Source organism: Pipra filicauda, unplaced genomic scaffold (genome assembly GCF_003945595.2).
Source record: "Pipra filicauda isolate LSUMZ 115617 unplaced genomic scaffold, ASM394559v2 scaffold186_size1760508_pilon, whole genome shotgun sequence".
NCBI lineage: Eukaryota > Metazoa > Chordata > Aves > Passeriformes > Pipridae > Pipra > Pipra filicauda.
The window spans coordinates 1,282,305-1,304,619 of NW_024104294.1; the positions used below are offsets into that span (position 1 = coordinate 1,282,305).

The 22,315-nt window shown below is 42.2% G+C and overlaps 1 protein-coding gene across 3 annotated transcripts in view; it reads right to left on the reverse strand.

Annotated features, from left to right (window-relative positions):
- Nucleotides 1-22,315, reverse strand: part of LOC113990140 (glypican-5-like) — a 359,722-nt gene that overhangs the window by 127,622 nt on the left and 209,785 nt on the right. The window lies entirely within an intron of this gene.

Sequence of the window (22,315 nt, forward strand, 5' to 3'; positions counted from 1 at the left end):
TCATATATATCATATACATACAGCTTCCAATGAAATTGTGATTACAATGGATATCTTGATGTCTCTTATTAGTTATGTAAGAAGGAGGCACTTTTTGAGCTGTTTTTTAGAACCAGAATTGTTCTCATGCCCTGATCTTATTCCTAATTTAGCCCTGAGCACAGTTCTGTTAGTTATTTTACTTACTTCATGGATATTTGCCAGACTCCTATGTTAAGGACACCTCAGAAAGCAAGCAGTGACTCACTTCAAATGGTGACAGTCTCCCCAGAGCCCAGCACAGCTTCTCAGCTCTGGATGTGGATATGCCCCATCACCAAACCCCAAGCACAGCTTCCCTGCAGTCCCCTCTAATTTGGAGCCAGCCTGCAATGAGGACTGGAGGGTCAGTGAATCAAATGGAAAGAGCTGTGTCTTTGGACAACTTCAGCACTGGCTTTACTCACCACAGGCTCTCTCTGGCTCTGTGCAGTGACAAACAAAACCCCCATGGAGAGAATAGGTTTCTATTTTCAAATCAGTGTTTAGGAGTATGGTTATCCAAATAACAGATACATGAACTTACTGAAATAATCATCTTTTGACTGGTAAAATGCTCAGGAATGTTTGGTTAGACTTTGAAGGCTGCTTCAGACACCTTTCCCTTCTTATCTTGGCCTTCTTCAAAACTGTTGCAACTCAGGGCAGCATAAATCGACCCAAGAGTTAAAGGCTACAATAACTGCTTCTTGAGCAGAAGCTCACAGCTGTACTATCCCAAATGTAACTCAAGGGATTTCTGTTTGGCTGTCTGGTGGGGGTTTTTTCCCCTGTCTGAACACCTCCGCTTTTGGGAACTGCACTTACATGGGATTGGCTTTATGAAGCACATTTGCAGTGTGTATAGTAATAATTTGGCACTGCTAATTATGGCCACGCTGTTGGTCTATATGGAAGTTATGTTTTTGAGAGTTTTCCAACAAAGCTCTCTTGCATATGAAGCATTAGAGGCTCTGTTGCATCTGAAACATTAATAATTTAGAGTCATTCAGTCCAAAAAACACAAAACGTGACTGACAGCTGTCAAATGTATGATATCACCCCTCAATTACACAATATTATAATTGATGGTCTAGTGACGTGTTCAATAAAATGAACAATCCACAGTAAAGCATGGAAACTTAAAGATGACATCCAGGTGAGAGTTCCTCCTGAGCTGTTAATTTAGATTTTCTGGAAGCACTGGGAATGTGCATTTCTCAGCACAGCAAGGCCTTTCTGAAATTACATTAACTTTCAGTATGCAGCCATTACCACACAAAGGTCCAAGATCAAAGAAACATGGGGGCCTCGCACTCCACACCAAATTTCACGAGTTTGTGGTGCGCTATTGGGAACTAGGCGAACTACCATCAGACCTTCGTGATGCAGTCATCATCACTTTGTATAAGAAGAAAGGTATTAAATCAGATTGCTCAAATTACCGTGGTATTACTCTGCTCTCCATTGCAGGCAAAATCCTGGCAAGAATACTCTTGAACAGACTAATACCCGCTATAGCTGAAGAAATTCTACCTGAAAGCCAATGTGGTTTTAGAGCCAACAGGAGTACCACAGACATGGTATTTGTTCTCAGACAACTGCAAGAGAAGTGTAGGGAACAGAACAAAGGTCTTTATGTAACCTCTGTCAATCTCACCAAGGCTTTCGATACTGTGAGCAGAAAAGGTCTGTGGCAGATTGTGGAACGTTTAGGATGCCCCCCCAAATTCCTTAGAATGATCATCTCACTCTGTGAGGATCAACATGGCCAAGTCAGTTATGGCAATGCACTTTCTGAGCCCTTCCTAATAACCAGTGGTGTGAAACAAGGCTGCGTTCTTGCACCAACCCTATTCACAATCTTTTTCAGAAGGATGCTCCAAAGGGCCACGGCAGACCTCGAGGATCAGGACGGTATCTACATTCGATACTGTACTGATGGAAGCCTTTTCAACCTAAGGCAGCTGAAGGCCCACACCAAGACCTTCAACCACCTTGTCCGGGAGCTGCTTTATGCTGATGATGCCGCCCTTGTCGCTCACACAGAAGCAGCTCTGCAGCGTTTAACATCCTGCTGTGCTGAGGCTGCTGAGCTCTTTGGGCTGGAAGTCAGTCTAAAGAAGACTGAAGCTCTCCATCAACCTGCACCTCAGGAAGTCCTCCATCATCCCCACATCACCATTGGCCAATCAGAGCTCAAATCAGTCCAGCAGTTTAATTACCTAGGTAGCCTCATCTCCTCGGATGGTGAGATTGACGGGGAGATAGAGAACAGGTTAGCAAAGGCATACAGTGCCTTCAGAAAGCTTCATAAAAGAGTTTGGCAAAACAAACACTTGAAGAAAAGTACAAAGATCAGTGTTTACAGAGTCACAGTGCTGTCTACTCTTTCATATAGATCTGAATCATGGGTCATCTACCACCACCACCTGCGTCTCCTGGAACGCTTCCATCAACGCTGCCTCCGTACAATCCTAAACATCCACTGGTCAGATGATGTGACCAACACATCTGTTCTAGAACAAGCAGCAGTCACAAGTATTGAGGCCATGTTGCTGAGAACACAGCTGTGCTGGGCAGGGCACGTCTCCAGGATGAAGGACCAACCACCCCCTCCCTAAGATCCTGCTTTATCGTGAACTTGCCACCGGCTGCCGCATGAGAGGAGCCCCGAAGAGAAGATACAAGGACTCCCTGAAACAACATCTCAGCCTCGGCCATATTGATCACCATAACTGGTCTACTCTGGCCTCCAATCGGGAGGTCTGGAGACACACCACCTATAACGCTGCTGATGCTTTTGAGAACGCACGCAGGATCACCCTTGAGGAGAAAAGACAATGCAGAAAGAATCGTGCCTTGCAGAATTTACCACCTAAGGAGTCTTTCTGCTGTGCCTTTTGCAACTGGACATGCCTATCTCGTATTGGCCTTTTCAGCCACCAACGCGTTTGCAACAAACGTGGGTAGAGCCCTTCCCAAATCTTCATTCGCGAAGCCCAGCCATGATGATGACTACGCAAGGAACTCAAATTCTGCTCTGAAAAATACAGAAATAACTTTTTTTCTTTCAATGAAGCTCTAACAATTCTTATTCATTATTATGTTAGCTATGCAAATACAAAACCAACACATAAATCTCCTATGTTTTGGGTTGCAGATCAATTTACAGTCCACTAGAAGAGACAGTAGAAAGCAGTGGTTAGAAAGGATAAGCACAGGAACATAGAATTTACTTATTTGACAATAAGTTTAACTGTTCTCACTCTCTAGCCTGGAAAATAGGAAAGTTTATCTACAGTTTTATTCACCAAACTGCTGAGTGGGACAGGGAAAGCAAAACTGAATACACAGGCATAAATGGAATGAGACGTTCTGTGGGAAGAAGAATTTTGCCTGATTACGTCTGGCTTTGGGTTTGTGGCTGGCTAATCTCACCTGCAATGAAGCATGAGACCCGACTGAAGCTATTCTCACAGCTGAGCCATGGGGAGTCCTCCTTCTCATTCCTTCCCCTTAATGTGGACTCTGGGATTTAAAACACAGTCCCACCCTGCAGTCTTTCTGTCAGCAGGGCACTGAGCAGGTCTCACTCTCCAAACACGCACCTCCTGGAACTTGCATGGTCTCAATTACTTTTTTTTTTTAAAGCTTAAACAGTGGTTGAAATGACTGGCAGGTTCAGAAGTTTCTGGGAGGACGAGCTGAGCTATGTCCTGACCTGTTCCCTTCCTGACAGCTGAGTGTGCCGACCCACCCTGTCCCTGAAAGCCAGGGCCATGGAGCGCACAAACTGCAGTCTGTGCTGCTCTCAGGCTTCACCCAAGCCTTACAAAGCATGTCAAAGAGTGAAAGGAAGTTCCCCAACGCTCTGCTTCAGTCTGGGCATCTGCTGCAAAGATTTCTGTGGCCTACACCCTGGCTTCTAAAAACTCTCAAGCTTCTGGTACATGGAAACGCCGTGGGAGCAGTGTTTTGACCAGTGAACTTTCCCTTTTATTTCTGTTGCAATCATTTCCCCCCTTTCTAGGTTTTTCAGTTGTTATTAAAAGAATACAAAGAACTTGCAACTATAAAAGATTATCTGTTTTCTAAAAGCAACAGCAATTCCACATTTTTGGCAATGTTGAGAGGAAAAAAAAACCCTAAACCAACCCAATCACCCAACCCTTTAGCCTGAAAGCCACTCATTTGCCTAAAGATATACCATTACAGAGGAGAGATAGAAGGGAACCTTCCTGTTCAGAGAAAATAATGACCTGCAAGATGCCTCTATTTAAAGATAGCACAGAAAATTAGCCAAATAATTCTCATTTTTGGAGAGGAATCAGTTCAAGGGAGGCTGCATAGACACGAATTTAAATAGTACAACCTTACTGCACAATGGATATTGAATAGGGCAGGCCAACAGAGAATAGCAGGGAATTAATGGGTAGCCTCTGCACTTTTTTAATTAAAAGAATCAAGAACAATAAGTGTGTCTAAAAAAGTCCCAGGAGTCCTGAAAGAGATAGATCTCAAGGACAGAAAATCCTTTTCAGATCTGCACCCTTGTAAAGGTCATACTTTGCAAGGGTAAATTTTAAGTCACAAAAGGATTTAGAAACTTGGCATTGCAAAACACCCAACAAAATAAATTCTGGCTTTTAGATTGAAATACCACTACCCTGTATCAAAATATCATAAGGCCAGTTATGCTGGGTCTTTACAGTGGGATGTGCAGAGCACTTGTGGTGTGTCTATTTAATGAAACAGTATATGCAAAGACACACCCAGTCCTCAGCGGCTGTTTTGGAGGAGATGGGGGGGAGTTGCTCTGTGCAAAGGGCAGCTTTGAGCCCAGACCTCCTGTCTGCCACAGCCGTGTACGACGTCTCCTACAGATGTAGGTTCAGACAACCTTGGCAAACTAAGATTGGGAAGTCGTGTTTTAATCTAAAACCCAAAACAGACAGTTTTGACCACTGCCTTAGTCTGGAGCTACAATAATATCCTGACAACCCTGAGCAAGTCCACTGGACGCAGTGAAGACTTTTGTCTCCAAAAAGTGACACTCAGGGAACTTGGAAATCCCCAAGAGAGGATGTTGTCTTGCCTAGAATTTGAAATAAAAAATATTACAAACTACATGTGAAGACGAGCAGAGGGACGGTGGAAGGGACAACATGCCTTCAAAGGAGCCAGTACCAAACGTGGAAGTGTAGCAGGCCTGGAGGAGTCATGATGGGAGACACTGCTGCCCAAGAGTGAACCCTCTGGGTGGGAACTAAGCATAGCAGATGCCAGAAAGAGGTACTTTGCGGAGAGTCATCAACTTGTCTTCTTTCAGAGACAAAGGAAGACAAAACCACACCAATGTGACAGCCACACGTAACTACATCTACTGACAAAGTTTTCAGGGGCACGTGAGCATCCGACTGATCAATCAGCTTGGGATTCTGCTGTTTCCAACTTGTAATGCTCAAAATTATATGTATTCACATACATACATACACAGATGCCAACAAAGTAAATTGCAGCTGACAGCTTTCCAAAAGTTACCAAAGTCCACATATGATGGAAGTCTGTTCAAGCTGTTGCAGAAACTTCATCTGATTTCTGTCACATCTAAAACTTCGTATAAGGCCAAAGTAAGGAACAGAACCCTAAAATCACAGACTGAACTGCCACCAAGCCCTGTGGATTTACAGGTACTAAAGAGTATTTTGGGGTGAGGGAGGGACTGGTAGGAAAAAGACAAAATTATTTCTCAGTATCATTTTTCCAGGCCTCATGTTGCTATTTTCTGTTTAGTCCTGGACTAGAAAGTGAAAATAGTGTCTTTGAATTCTCAGGATTTTGTGTTCTTTAAGAAATCAATGCCATCTTTCTCTTCAGGAGCCAGATTAACTGGCTTTCTCCCACCTCCCTTATGGGGCTTACAAAATGGTAGAAGAAATTAGACTGATTTAACTGCAGCAATATAACTGTCACATACTTGTAGCTGTGACTGTCAAGGGTTTAATCTGAATCCAAGGCAGAGGCCAGGGACTAACCATGAATTTGCTAAACCTCCCATTTGCTGCTCTTCCCTCTGACAGACCCCTGGGTTTCAGCTTGCCTAAACTTTTATTATTGACCACTTTGAATGGCCAATACAACCAGAACAGAGGGGTGCTGAGAAACAGCTTATGGGATGATGCTGAGATTGACCGCATTTCTGGGGTTTGCAGTGAATTACCACATCCGAAAACTGCATCCTCCACAGACTGCACTTTCATCCCACTTGAATCTTCCCTGAAGAAGCATGTCCACACACTCACCCACACCCCCACAGGCATATGGCCTGCTTCACACATGCTTCAGGGTGGGGCTTCTGCTCCACCCCGCTCCTGTCACCCACTTACCACAGGCAAAATTAAATGTTTCATTTACAGCAGGGATTGACAAGGAAGTGACAGGGGAAAAAATGAGAGTAGGAGAGAGCTGGTGCTTTATCCCATCCTCTACAGTCTGTCCACAGCCATTTTTACTCCACAGCTAGATTGTGCTGGGGACATTCTCTGGGACCCAGACCATAATGTTAATAGACACCAGACCAGACTTGCTCTTTTTAGACTGCTTCCCAATCCGCCATAAAAAAGGTGGGTAAAATCTTCCCTAGGATGCAACCAATCTCCTCAGGCATTCTCCACAGACCAAAATTTCCTCGGACTTGAGGCTCCAGCAAGTGATCTTGTTCTCTCCCTGTGTACCAGCCAGAGGAAACTAATGCATTTGATCACATGATCTCTCTGCAACTGCTACCAGTCTAACAGCAGCTGCACAGAGATTGCACATGTTAACTCCTGCTCACCAGTTTAACTCCAACTTGACAGTTCATATCAAGCTGTTTTAGCTCAACCCAGATTACAGCCATTCAAGTTTTTACCCTGCCTGAACTGATTAAAAAAAAAAAAAAAATGAAGGCATCCACAAACAAAACTGAGCTGGCTTAATCAAAACTGCACAAGGCCACAGCTGAAACTCTGCGTGGGAGCAACGCCCAGGCAGAACACGATGCCCTGCATCCTTTGCCCCTGTCTATGTGTTCAGGCATTTCTTCCAAGAATCTTCTCTCAGGAATCAAGCTGCCATATGCTAACATGTCAGTGTAGTCCAAAACATCTTGAAATAGGAGGAATGGGTAAGGGGAGAAACTTCCTGCACGGACAAAACTGGCTATGGAAATGTGGTCGAACTTGATCCCTTTCAAACGCTGCTGGAGGAACAGGTTGATAAGCAGACAGGCAGAACAGCTTTGTCTCCCTCAAAGAACGAAGATTTCACAGCATTTACTAGAATGTTGCACAGAGCTACTTTTTGCCTCCTTATTAACTACCTGCTATCTAATAGTGCACCTTAACATGCAAAATAAGGCACTTTCTTACTGTCTCTGGCCCTGCCTGTCACAGGTTTTACATTACACCTCTAGCTTCTCTTCTTCAGTTTTAAATGTCATCATTTCTCCTTCATTCTCTTTAGTATTTTTCTTTTCTTACTTTTGCTACCTTTGAAATTGTAAAGCACTTTTCCTTTGCCAGTGAACTGAGACACTTTATGACCAGCTAATCACATTTCCTGAATTGGCACTCATGACTTTCTGGCTTTTACCATTACACTTAGGAGCTAACCAGAAACTAATTATTTCAAAAAGAAATTATTCACACTTTCAAAATAATGCAATAAATTTAGTTTTGCTTGACTGTCTCAGAATTAAGTAGCAATTTATTATATTTTGTTTGGATTACTAGTTAATATATCACATTACCAACACAAAAAGTATTCTACATGTCTGGTGACTGGTGTGCAATTTGTAGTCTAACAAGTGCTTGGAAGCGATTAGCAAAGCTAGATGAAAAAAAAATCTCAAGAAGTATTTTAACCAATAACTGAAATAATCTTTATAATGAGAAAGTATAATATCGCTTCATATGGTTCATAAACACTCTAAATGAAGTCCAAAATTGAACTTTAATACTCAAAGTGATTAATTTTACACACCTCAGTTAGAGCCTCTGTATCGTGCTGCATGACTCAGAATTACCCTTGAGACTAGAACTTCATGCAACACAGCTCTTTAATATTAAACTTTTATTCCAGTGGCTGGCACGAATGGTCAGCTTCATCCAGGGGTTCAAAGCGCCTGCAGCTTGTGCGGCCCCTGGCCCCCTCCACTCTCTTTATGACTTCATCCAGCCCCAATTACAAGGCCTAAGGGAGACAAATCTCAAGCTTTCCATTTGTCCTTCGGAAATCCATTTAATATTATTAGATTCTCTTATTTCAAATGCCACATCAAATATGGCTCAGCGTCACTTTACTGCAGTGAAGCACAAGTCATATTTCATTATATTATCCAATAATGGCATTGTTTGTCTGTCAGTTCACTCCCATGAACATGTCATTTTGAAAAACTCTGCTGTGAGAGGCTCCTCTTATAGGTAGTGAAAGCAAACAAGACTAAGCCCTGAGATGAGGCTGAGCATTTTCTGATTCTTTTTGCAAGGCTAATTATATGTATCTGGACATATGGCAGCTTTCAAAACACTACATGCTTCCTATCAGCAGGCTACATTCTAGTTATTTGCTTCTAGCTGTTAAAAGCTGTATTCAGATTTGATTATCACTTGAATTAGTTATTAGATGTACTTTCATAACTGTGCAAAAATCCTCACTGCATAGAAAAAATATCTTCTATATCAGAATTATTAATAAATTAGAACTAGACACCCTCTTTTCTGAATGTTGAAAACAGAAGGTGAACACTGGTTACTTTTTTTTACAGTTACACGCATTAAAAGCATGTAGAGGCCAACATAAATTTACGTTCAGATGTGACTGAACTGTGTAAGACTGAGGACATGTGGTTGCTTTAAAACAATTCAAGCCTGTTACCCTGTCTCTTTGGGGGTGCCTGGGTGTGCTGTAGTGTGCACACCACCACACAGACACCTGTGCAGGGACACACCTGGCACTAAGACATCACTAAAGCCAAGACTTCTTCACATGCAGCGACACAGAACGGCAGAGCAGCCTGTGTGTTCAAGTGCCCTGCTGAACCAGAGCTTCTGGTGAGGAGAAAACTGAGGGGGCTAACTGAGAATGGACTGGCAAAGATTACTGTGAGCCTTGCTAGAAGACCCTTCGTAGATTCCCTTTATTGTTAATGGAGAAGGGTGCTGGAGTAAAAGCCTCCCTGTCGAGATTCTGACTTACTCTCTCAGAGAGAGTCTGCTTCTCCAACGATTACAGAGTTTAACCTCAGGAGGTTACACCAGGCACTGCATCTCTCTTATTTTTGAGCATGGCCTTCACTCATGTATCCATATAATTGTAATTACACACAGTGTGAATAGCCAGTGGAATTATTTATGTTAGAGACACAAGTAAAGACTGATTCTGGGCTTGAGCACGGTTATACATGGATATATCTTGTTTGCTTTCTTGGACCAGTATTACCCTTTGTAAACACTCACCAATGTTTCTACTTTAACTTCTTGTGAGCTCTCAGTTGCTGTAAGAGGCAGAGAACCCAGTTTTGGCCTTGCAACACAGCAGGTATGCTCTGCACTTGTTTGTGAGAGCCTCATGCCTGCTGACTACTGGCAACTCTCAAATCTTTGGGGTGGGGGGAAAGCACTTGCACGAGATCTATGTGACAACAGATTCTCCAAAGGATGACTTCCCTCCACAGTGAACCTGGTGTTCTGCACAGCTCATAAGCCAGCCTGAGGAAACAGTGAGGAACGTGTGCAATTTCTACATGTGAAGTGGCACTGCCTTATTCACTGCCTCTCATTTCTTACTCTGCTATCAGTGTTCAGGCAACACCAAGGCTACCCCTTTCTGAAGGGAATCAGTGCTCTCCTGGGTGACTGCTGTGCATAATGACAAGTTCATCCCGTGACATCTGGGACTGGGAATACTCAGCCCCAAATAGACCCACTCCCACGTAGCTGCACTGAGGCACAGGCTCATTTGAGATGCATGAAAAAGGCAAGTGAAATGAATGTATTATCTCATTTAAAATGCATACAGTCCCAGGAAGCAGGATAGATTGTAGGTGTCACTAAACAGTGCATAGTTAATAAATCATATTTGCAATGCAAGACACTGCAGCTAGCCAAAGCCTGAGGTGGTTAGGGCCTAGAAACTGAGGGCGTGAATGTTTTCAGGACTACAGAGCTCAAATCTTTTAAGTGGCATTTTCTGTCATGAAATCACAATTAAAGGTGTAAGTCCCATCTGTGCCCAGGAGTCGGATTCGTTTGCAAACGCAGCAGAGCCGAGGCTCACGGACTCTTACAGGCACCTCACTGCTCTTCAAAAGCACAGTAATGAGCAAATGATTCCTCACTGTAAGACCCCAGGGCTCTCCCCAGCATCACGTGCACAGTAAATTATCTCCCAGCCAGTCAGTGTATGCAAATTCTGTGCTCTGTAAAGGAGGTGGCTGATGCTTAACCAGTGCTCTCCATTTATTTATGTTCACCTCACTGGTGGTAATCCCGGCAGGCTGGAGTCACAACAGGAATCTGCTTTGTGCAAGATAGGGAGACATACTGTTTGCTTTGGTTGTCATTTCCTTTGAATGTTTTCCTATAGGAAGCAGGAACTTTCAGGTATCCCACTATCAAGATATTATATAACTGCTCCTGCTTTATACACTAAACATATTTCAGCGTATAAAGGTATAAAGTGCCTATTCTGCATCCAAGATCTATTGTCCTTGAATTCACGCTGGACCTTGAGAATACAATAAACAGGAAGAAGTAAGGCATTTAAGACTAGTATACTTATTTTCATAAAGATAAGCAAGCAAACAAACACAAAGCAGAGGGGCACCAGAGAAGAGATGGAATCTCCCTCACTGGAATTATGCAGGACCTGGTTTTACAGGGCCCTGGATAACCTAATCTAAGTCCCTGCTTTAAACAGAAGGTTGAGCCGAATTGTCTCCAGATTGTCCCTTATAACCTCAAATTATCTATTACTCTCTGGTAATTTTTTTACTCTACTAAATGCCGGTAGAAGATGATAGAAGAATCAGAATTAGAACATATGCCTCTAAAAATAGTCTTATTCCTAATGTATTTTGAAAAAATCTTTAATCTCAATTGACTATTACTTATGACAGCCATTAGCATTAGTGCTCTCTGGGGCTCTCTGCATTTTGTCATTTAAGCACTATGTAAACCAGCACATACAATGCTGGCTTGGACCTGGACTTCTAGAGAAGGCTGAGGAAGGTCAGAACTCAACTGTGTCTGAGTTTGCATCTCAGACACAAATGCACAGTGTTTCCCTATCATTATCTCTCTCAGTGCTTTACCGCCTGCCTGAGAGATGCCATTGGGTATCACCTCTCAAGTATCATCCTGGAAGGGCACAGTGGGGAGAGTCTGGTTCATACTGTACTTCAGAAAAGCCTTGGTTGTCAGTCTGTGCTGAGCTGACACCACATCACTTGCCATGTCGCAGCTGGGGCTGCTTATCATGGTGTTATTCTTGGAGCTGTCCTGTGCAGTTGGACTTTGATGGTCATTGTAGGTCTCTTCCAACTCAGAATATTCTGTGATTCTGTGACTAGTCACTGTGTAAGAGCACACACCACTTGGGCAGACAGAGCTTCCATGCCCTTTGAGTTCTTGCAGGGCCAGGAAAACCTGTTACTTCAGGAAGCCCCCACTTTTCCTTTGTGGATGGCAGGACACCCCAGCTTCTCGGGAAGCTCAAGTCTTGCTGATCCCACTGTCCTGCAGCTGTGAGAACAGCCATTGAACGAGCATTTCCACAAACACCAAGGGCTCATCTGCCAGACGCTGCGCTGCCTGCTCCAAGCACTGCCCAATGCTCAGGTCTGGGCCATGGCTATTTGCTTTCAGGTGCTGCATATCCATAGGCAACTCCTGCTCCTGTTGGGGACAGTCCATGTAGATCAAGTGTCAGAATGACAGGCTTGCAGGACATCGCCATTTGAAAGTGAATTTTAACCTTCCTTAAAGATGAAGTCCCTGTGTGGTTCCCTGACACTCAGTTCATCTTCTTTGGCTTTGGTGTGGAGTTTGGTTCCTTACTGCATGCTGGTGCACTCAACCTATTACTGATACAATTTTACTTGATTGTTACCATCCCTAACAATCCAGATAGAACAATGTTTATGGGAAACTATGCCCTATGCCATTCCTATCACCGAAAAAATTCCTTTCCATTCCTTGCTGTGTTTTCCTCTTAAGCCCACATACTGCCCCCATACCTGCACCAGACTGAATTGAGTTAGGAGCCAACTGCACAGACTGTCTGCAATACAATGAAATCAGCTATTACACTCAGTTCATGGTGCCTTTAAATAATACAACTAACTTAATTATTGTAAAATCGACTTAAACGAGGCTGATTTTCAGAAACAAAACATTTCAATATGGGTAAGAAAGGCTAGTATAAAGGTAAGGAAATTAAAGACTAGCTATATACTCATAAAAGTAACAGACAGTGAAAATTAGAGTGCTGTAGGGTTTGTAAAATTCCTAATAAACTTTTCATGTTAGCTGAACTCATGTTCTTTGCAAATCGCCAAGTCTTGATACAAAAGTAAGATAAAAATTAAGAAACAAACAGTTACAAATAAAAGTGATTCTCCCTACTAGATGGTTCTCTTGCAGTTTGTGTCAGCAAGCAGGCAGGTAAGACTCAGCTTTCAGTATCTGATGGGAAGTTCATCATGGGAATTCTGATAAGAGACATGAATGTACAGGATCAAGCTTTTGTAATGGAGAAAACAGGTCATCAGTCACACAGAATTAATGCTACTAACGGAGAAGTGTTTCCTGGAGAAGTGGGAATAGCTGCACTTGAAAGAAGGGAGAGATGTCTCGGTGTCAGGATGGCAGAAGCCTCCCAGGCCTGCTTGTGGGGCAGAGGGCAGGAGGGCACCTTCCTACGCTGAGAGAGCCTGGCCAGCCACCCTGCTCAGCCCCCAGAACACTGAGATGCCCCATTCTTTGGGAAACACACTGAAAGCAAGGCCAAGGAGGTCTGTGGCCATTCCAGAACCATAGCAAGCTTTTGACAGAAGAGCGGTAGCGACAATCACCGATCGCATTAAAGTGGCATTTGTGTGATTTTACCAATTAGGTTGACACACCTACACCAATCTTGCTTATTTGATTCCAACTCGGCAGAAGAACTCACAAGGAGATAAGGAAAATAAGAGTGATATGCTAGGGTCTCTTTGCGGTTTGGTGAACTACTCTCAGCATGGCTCAGGGATGTGTGAGATGTAATACACTTGAACCTTTACAGGTAGTATGTACAACACCAAAACAGTCTTAAGACAGTGTCACAAGCAAAACAGGTCTACTGGAAGACCAAATTTCTTTAAATGGACAAATAATGCTATTTCACAGTAGTGGTTCTGCCTGAAAGAAGAGGGTTGTTTCCTTACTCTTTCCTATTCATTAATTACTTGTCAATGTTTCCCTAAGTAGAAGAGAAAAGCTATTCCTGACATGGCCTGTCTCCAGTATTCAGACTTGCTTTCTAAACTCCACAGTGTAAGGGAATGGACACTGATAGAAGAGCAGTATAGATGAAGTATTTCTCTGCTGCTTGCTCATGGGGCTGTTTTCCCCTTTAGAGACTACACAGTGAAACCAGGAAGTTCAGACAACCTTACCTCACATCTACCATTAGCTCTTTATTTTGCTCTCCCAGAAGCACAAGACTGACCACACAAATACATGGCACCAAACTCACTCACAGGTTTTAGCTTCTCTGCACACTGCAGTTACACTGAGGAGATACACTCAAAGGCAGCTTGCCTTGGCAGACCAGTATGAACCATAGGAACCATCTCACACTAAGCTGTCACAAAGGAACTGGTAAAGCAGCCCAACCCTGAGGGCTGCAGGTGCTGTCGATGGCCCGGCTGCTCTGCTGGGCTGTGCAGTGAGCATGAACAGGAACTGGCGCTGGAACCGGGCAGGTACATCAGGCCTCTAGGTAAGGGAAACCTCTCAGAGGGACACCTGATGTGGAGCTTCTGCAGTCCAGGACCATTTCATCAACTTGTGCTACAATACAACCCAAATTACTGCTGGAACCAAGTTGTTTGCTTTAGCTGGGAAGTGGCTGAATACCTCAGCAGCATTAATCCACTTGTCACCAGCAGTACAGCTCCACTTGAGCTTTAAGGACTAAGTCTGGGATTTAGGTAGCCTTTAGTTTTATTCACTTACATTGTTTTTTCTGTCTCCTCCCTTCAGTAGTGGAATAGAAAGAGAGGAAAATGACCCTTTTCTTGCCTTTGGCCAATGATCAATCAATTGTGTGAAGACCTTTACTCTACCCTAAAGAAAACAATGATCAGCCCATAAACCTCTGCTTTCCTTTCCTATTATGCTAAATTTACCACCTCCAAAAATAACCACATTATTGTACCTCAGGAATTAGATCAAAAGTAAATACTATAATCACACTTCTAATGATAATTACTTAAACAACATATATGACTTGCAATTACTAGAGTGATCAGAAAAAGTTCACGGGTTAAAAGAAGAAAAGATATATTTACATAAAAGAAAATTTATAATTTCAGTTTGACAACCTTAATTTAAAGATGACTGCTTTCTGCCTGTAAAAAACTCGATTACCATCCAAACAGATAGGCTAATGAAGGGCCATTGCTCATCAAGAACAGTAACAATTTCTAAAAGTTGCTGGAAAATAAGACAGCACATGTTTTGGTTAGCACTCTACACCACAATGAGAGCAGTTATCGGAGTGATGTATTGCTCCAGAGGTGGAGAGAAACCACAGTATTTCCATTAGTGGTAGCAAAGTTTCCCTTTTGCTCCCTCCATGCCCTGGATAGCAATCCCACACTCCTAGGCCTGACCAGCTCTCCACAGATATCCCCAAGTACCTCATGCTCCTGGCCTCGGGTGCTCACACCAACCCTTGTATTCCCCTCCCACCTTCCACTGGTCAGATCAAAGCAGATCCCTCCACAGCCTGACCCTCTCCTCACCTGCAGCCATTTATTACACCAGAGGATCCAAAACACTTTTCAGCTCAGCTGTGAGTGTCAGCTCAGGTTTTACTCATCAGCTGCAACCAGAACTGGGCACTCAAGCCAAAGGCCAGACGCCACACTGATTTTTTTTTTTTTTTTATGTAAGGCTCTTCTTTTCAAACTATGTTTTCCTGTGTGTGAAATCCTTTGGCTCAGTTCTGGATTGAAACAGTAGCTCCCCCCCGACCCACCCGACTTGGCATAAGTCACTATTGTGACTCAATATGTGATTTCCATTTATTAAGACTACTTTTTGAGCAAAACAAAACACATACGATGTCCCATCTGGGCAAATAATTTTTGAGAAGGCTTGCAAGACAAATAGCACAGCATACTCTGAGACACAACACATGAATAATAAAAGACGATTTTAGCATTATATATTTGCTAGCATATAATAAGATATGCTGGATTTACACTGAGATTTAGATTTGTCTTATTTTAAAATGCTAAATTTTACTTTAGTGGAGCCAGTATTTCACATGATTACTGTTTCTACTGAAATTGTGATGCTGGTTTTAGTACCAAAAGGTAATTTCTCAATTCTAATTAAAATTATTTAATTCTATCTAAACTCACCATATTTAACAAAACCAACCAAACAACCTGCAGACCTCAGGCCAGCCAAGTACACTGATTTCAGGCAGGGATGATATATACCTCAATTAGCAATACATTACAAAATTAACATATGCTCTCCATAAAACAATGTTCCAGAGATGATGTTTCAGTGGGGCTGGACTAGAAAGAGCTTTCCTATTCTGATTCATAGACCAACTTCCAGGTTTGACAGGGGGTTTAATGCCACAGCTGAAGCAAGGCTAGAGCTTCCAAACTCCTTTTTTAAACATAAGGGCATTTGAGAGAAGAAATCCACTGCACACAGCCCAGTGAGTGGAGCTGCCCAGCCCTGAGCGAGGAGATCCACATCTCCAGATGAACAGCCCAGCGACTGAATTACTGCTCTGCTTTTCCATCCTCCACTCAAGGTGTTCAGACAGAGGGAATCTGAGGGAGTTCTTCCTTCATGGCCACTCCCATGTATTTCCCAACAGGAGCTCAGCTGAGCTGTCCACAGCCCTAAGCCTGTCCCTGCTCCTTCCCCTGCAAGCTCCTTACTCCAGCAGCCCCATCTGGGATTGCTAAATCAGTAGCAGGGAAGGGGCACAAACCACTGATCCCAAACCAATAGCAGTTTGCAGAAACCTAAGACCAGAATAGGATTTTGACCAACTTCAGATACCCCAACCTGCTATTTGAATTTATTTCTTGTGAATTCTCCTCCTCCTAATGGAAGCCGTGACAGATAAATGCTCCTAAGCAATCAGCAGCTACAGCCTGTTTAACTGCCTGAGAGCTACAGCCTGTATTGAGAGAAGCATTTCCCAGTGATTTTGATTTTTTCTCAGTAACAAAAGAATCTCCTAATACAGAGCAGATGCATTTTGTCAACTTTAATTAACAAGTCAATATGAAAATACGCTACAAAAGCAAATGCAATGGACCCAAAGATGACAAGAGAGCTACACTGCTACTAGATCTTTGGTTCTTCTTCCCAGGCTGGCAGCATTTATTTATCTTTTCTTGCTTTGATCACAGATATGAGGAAATCTGATGTCTCCAAAACTTTTATACAATGTGCATTACATGTATGTGTGTGTTTATATATATATATATATATCCTAAGCAATAGAAAACCGTACAGGAGGCCACACAGAGTAAGATTATGCTCAGTCTTTGAGTAAATTGGATTCTTTCAAGCAATGGGATAAATTGTTTCATTGCATATGGATTATGAAAAAGATCATAACTTATATCGGAGCTGAGTACCTGTATATGGAAGCAAAGACATGTCTGACTTAGCAGGGGAGAAGAAAAACAGCCCACGAGTCTAATAAGGACAAACATTTTAGAAAATAAAGCAGGATGAGAAACAAACTCTGTAACTGATGAACTAATCTGAAATGACAGTTTATGTGACTATAAGGGTGAACAATATTTATACAGCAGAGCAGGAAATAAAAAAAAAAAACCCAAACAACAACAAAAAGTTCATTTGTTCTTTCCTGGCATTATAAGACTTTAAATGTAATTGTTTCAGGTTTCATTAATTCTATCTTTATTTTCCTGACGTATATGCGTTTCTTGCTGTTATTCATTAATCAGCCTACAACCATGGTGTTAATTCAATTATTACTGCTGTTTGCATTGGGAGATGAAGGTGGTGAGGGCTGTTACTGCCTTCATAGTGATGCGAATTCAAAAAGGACCATCACAGTTGCAGAAGTGTTTGCTTCAATGAAAATCTCCCTTGCACTTGAGCTGCAGACCAAGCTGAGGCAAGATTAATCTTTAAGGCTTCTCTGATCCAGACTATTCAAAATCTGCACTGAAGAACCAACAGTCTCTGTGGTGTTAGGGCTCACCTTCACCAGCTGAGCAGTGATGTGAGTCCTACATCCCTTGTGAAAGATAAAACCAGTGTCGGGGTCAGCGGGACAGCACCTTCAGCAGGGTATGTTGGTGTGCCCTGGGCTGTGCGGGGGACACAGCCCCTTCCCCTGGGCACCTTCAGCAGGGTGCGATGGTGTGCCCTGGGCTATGCAGGGGACACAGCCCTTCCCCTTCTGGAGGCCTGTACACAGTTTGCCTGCAGTGAATCCAGAGAGCCCTGGAAGTGTCCTACCTGTGCACAGACTGTCAGCACCCGGCACACACTGCACAGCCAGGACTGGGGTTTGATCCCTTCCCTGAGCCATCTTCTATTAACCTGTGCATCAACATTACACTAATGCCTTAAATTACAGACAGGCTGTGTGGTTAGCCACTGAAGAGAGAATGAGTATCTTTAGGACTTTCTGATTCTTGCTTCACATTTCCAGAAGCGATATGGAACACCTTAAATCCCGAAGAAATGTCCAGTCTCTACGTGCTTTGGATAGAAAAAAAGGGACCTGTTTTTGAAATCCAGACATATGGCTGTGCCAGGAAAGGTGCTCTGTTTTGTAAGAGTGACAAGTGGGGGTAAGCAATGTTACTTCTAGCCCTTTTGGGGCTGCTTAAATCCCAGGGACTAGAAGTAACGTAGCAACAGTCTCAGATGACTACCTTTCCTTCCATGTTTTCATTGGATGAAATGAAGAACAGAAAATTTTGAATGTTTGTCCAAGTCAGCTGTGACTTTGGATGAAAATCAAACCAACTTGTCTCCACTTAAATCTCAAATAAAAACTCTATAATCTAATAAATTGTTTAGATGTGTAAAAAAACCACACTTTTAAATTAAGTAGTACTTAAATTATTTATTGTATTATTCTCTATTGTCTAATCCAACTAAATTCACATTTGAGATTAAATTATGGCTGGCTCATATTACTGGTATGAAACATCTCAGTGCTGTTGCTTTGAACCTGCGGTACACATCCTCTGTGTACAAATCTGCAAGGAATTAAGTTACATGCATTTCTCAGTTCAGTTGGCAGATCCATGAGACTTTGGTGAGGACAAAAAATAAAATATGTGAATCCAGATTCAGCAAGATTTGCTTTGATATTACTATCATTTTATGGACTAGGCTAACTGCACTGTTTTCTTGAACTACAGCCATGCCCTAAGCATTCATCTCTGACAACAGCAAAACACACTGATTCACAAAATCTGTCTAGATTAGATTTAGGCTGACAAAAGACAAATACATTAAACTTGTATAATACTTATTATATTATAATCCTTTGAGCAGATTGATGCATCCCTGCTAATAAAGTTACAGTCACCACTTTTCCACTTTTCCCAGCATTCTCATTTCTTTTCAGTGTAATTGATCCTTTAGGATTTTTAAGCCTGGCCTCAGAACCACTTGTGTTTGAACTCTGGAGAGCATTATGCTGAAGAAAACCATAAAAACATATTTAAATGCGATTATGCGGCAAGAAGCAGTACTCAGAAAAGGTGCAACGGGGGATTATGTATTTATTATCAGCTGCGGTTCACATCTGCCCTATTCACAGAAAAGAGAGAGCAGAAGACGTTATTTCTAACTGCTACTTTTCCAAAATCAACCTGAGACTTCACTTGATCTGTTTTTGCATTACTGAAAGTTACTGTAAATTGCAGCTTGGTAATTCTAGTGATATGTGGATCAGCAGCTTCAATAAACCCTTCAACTGCCTTATCTGCCAGGGATGCAAATAACAGTAATTGTTGAACAATATTTCCTAAATTTCACTTTACTTTTGACTTTGCCAAGTGGTTATAAAATAGCCTGCTATTTGAATAATCATTTTTTTAAAAAAGACAACAACTATGTGGTGAGGATTTAAGCCCCAGATGAAAAAAAAGAGGAGCCAATAAACTGGCACGTCAGCCTAAGTGACAGGCAGAAATGGAAGACGCCTTGCATACAGATTAATTGTAATGTGTTGGAGCTGGGATGCACCAACTAGAACAGTAACACAAGAGTGTTGTCCATGTCCATGGGATTTAGGGTGATTGAAGTTATCAGCCTTTTACATTGGTGGGCAAGTCATAATACAGAACAAAGAAAGGGTTGCTGTACACCAAAGACTGTCAGGTTTGGATTTCAATGAGTGAATACTTTGCTCCTTCTGCATGGTCAGTGACAAGCCAGCCCTGCTCACAGTGGCCAGAGTCCCCTGTTCTCTCCAGCCCCTCTGGCCCTGCTGCTCTGCGCCACTGTGTCCGCAACCAGCACTGCCGGCATGGGGGAAGGAGGCTGCAGCTCTGGCTGTGAGGGATAGGGAAGAGCTGGGGTCCAGCAGTGGAAGAAGAAGGTGGAAGAGGATCTATCAAAGACAGCAACAATTAGATTTGCTCCAGAAATTGTTAAGAATGGCTGCGCTGTCGTCTTTAAAAAAAATGAATCCTGCGGGTTTGAACGTTGACAGCATTCCACAGCCTCAACAAACTGATCTAGCAGCAGGTTGTTCCCATTTTCAAAAACATGTACCTTTGCAAAACACACATGGAGAGAGAGAGAAAGAGAGAGAGAGAGAGTGAGAGAGAGATTGAAAGCCAACAGGTCCAGGCTCCCTGAGGGATAGATGCAGCATGACGGGAGCTCATTTTGTTGAGACAGAAATGTTAATCCTTTAAAAATCTCAGCACACCTTTCTCTTATCCAAGAACATGCTTTCTTCTGGGGAGTTCAGAAATAATACTTAAGAGATAGAAGACTACTGGGGCCTAGACACACCAAATCACCTATGATGTGCATTGCTTTGTTTCTTGTTCTCCAGGTTTCCCACCTCTCTGGGATTGGTTCTGTGTATACAGCATGCAAGTACTGCTTAAAATGGTGTCGCAATTGTGAAGCACTTGAGAAGATACAAAGATAACATTTTATCATTGCTCAAATTCCACCTTGCACATTGCCTCAAAAAAAAATACTTTGATGAAAAAAATCAATTTGCCCATAAAACAAGTAAGGGGATTCTGTATAACTCTACAGACTACAGACTACTATCGATGACACTTTAAACTCCTGATTTAATCAGCTTTTCAGTGTCAGTTTTTATTTCTATAATAATATCACAACTGAAATGAAAATTCAAGAAGCAGAAAACAGCTACACATGTTTGATGTCACATGTGAAAGCCTTAGATATTTAGCCACTTCTTCGATGCTTTCATCTCTAAAGAAATCTTACTAAAATTACGATCAAAGGAATTTATATTATTGCAAGTACTTAAGAATGAAGCATCTTAGGGCAATAATCAGTATTCCGTTTAATCCATCACCCTTGGAATCCATTATTGCTAAGCACCTCAATCTGATGGGAGTTATATTTACTTAAGGATGATATTCTCCTGAAACAGAAGTACCAGGAAGCAACACTTCCAACTTACAAAAAGAGCCAAGAAATGGATTTTATTCTTCTGGCTAAAAAGTGCTCTTTGAAGCCGTTTTTTAAATGTACATAACTTAGGAAAATTGGTATGCAGACCATTATGAGACTATGCAGAGTTTTATTTTTCTACAGCAAAGAAATAGAATTTCCAATACACGGCTACTTTTAATTTAATCTATTTCTAACTATTTCCTACTGTCAGTGTTTATAGAAGACTATTACACAGATGGATATATCTAATATTTATAAAGTAAATTAACACTCTACTTTATAACATGCAAAAGCAGATAAATAATGAATTATCCTTTTCATCAATCTGACCACATAATGCCTATTTCACTGTAATATTAAGTACCACACCAGACTGGTAGTTGTAATCCCCCATGGTGAGTTAAATCAGTTTAATACAAAGAATTCCTAAACTGCAGCCTATAGAACAGGAAAAGAACATGAGAGCCAAGCAAGATATAAAAAAAACATTAATTACTGGTTAGATTATGGATTTACTGATGATTTATTGATGAGAAGTAGAGTTGTACTTTTGCAGGAGCAAGTAAGAGATGAAACCATGACTCCCAGTCACAGCCACAGTCTTCATAACCTCCCACATCCTGACTAAGCAACTCCTCCTCCTGTTTCACCTGCACAGATTATTTTTCTTCCTGCACACCCCACTCACAAAGGTGGACTTTGATTTTGCAGTGGTTTCCTACTATTTATATCCCCATGCTCCATCACTCTTTAATGGTGAAAGATTACAAGCAGACTAATGTGCAAACACCTCTGCCTGAGAATGCACTGCTGTAAGCATTCTTCCAAGCTGACAAGAAAACATGCCTGCTCTAAATGAAAATCAATCTCTGTTAAATCTGTTAGCTCCAGCTCATTTGGGCTGGCACTGCTGTAAGAGCTCACAAAGAGGTGTGCTGAGGCAGGAGTATCACACATTCAGCTTTGAAAGATGGCAGATGCACCAGGAATGCAAGTGCATCTGAGAGATTCAAACAGATGACAGAGGCAGACGTGGGTTAATCATGTTTCTGACAAACCCACTGGTAGGTTATCTTTCCTTTGGGTTGAGGGAAAGGCCTGTCAAAGAAATGCTTTCAAAGGCACAAGGTTAATTCATGCTGGAGCACCTTCTGTCCTGACTTCAGCATTCTGTACAGTCGGCTGTCACACCCTTATAGATTCATTTTGGTTTTGTTCTCTTTTCATCTACACCACTGGAAAGCAGGAAGCTGCACAAACAAGGAGATGGTCCTCCAACTCAGGAATATCACACGACTCCTAAAGGCACCCACATGACCTGTCCGTAGTCACAATTCATGTGA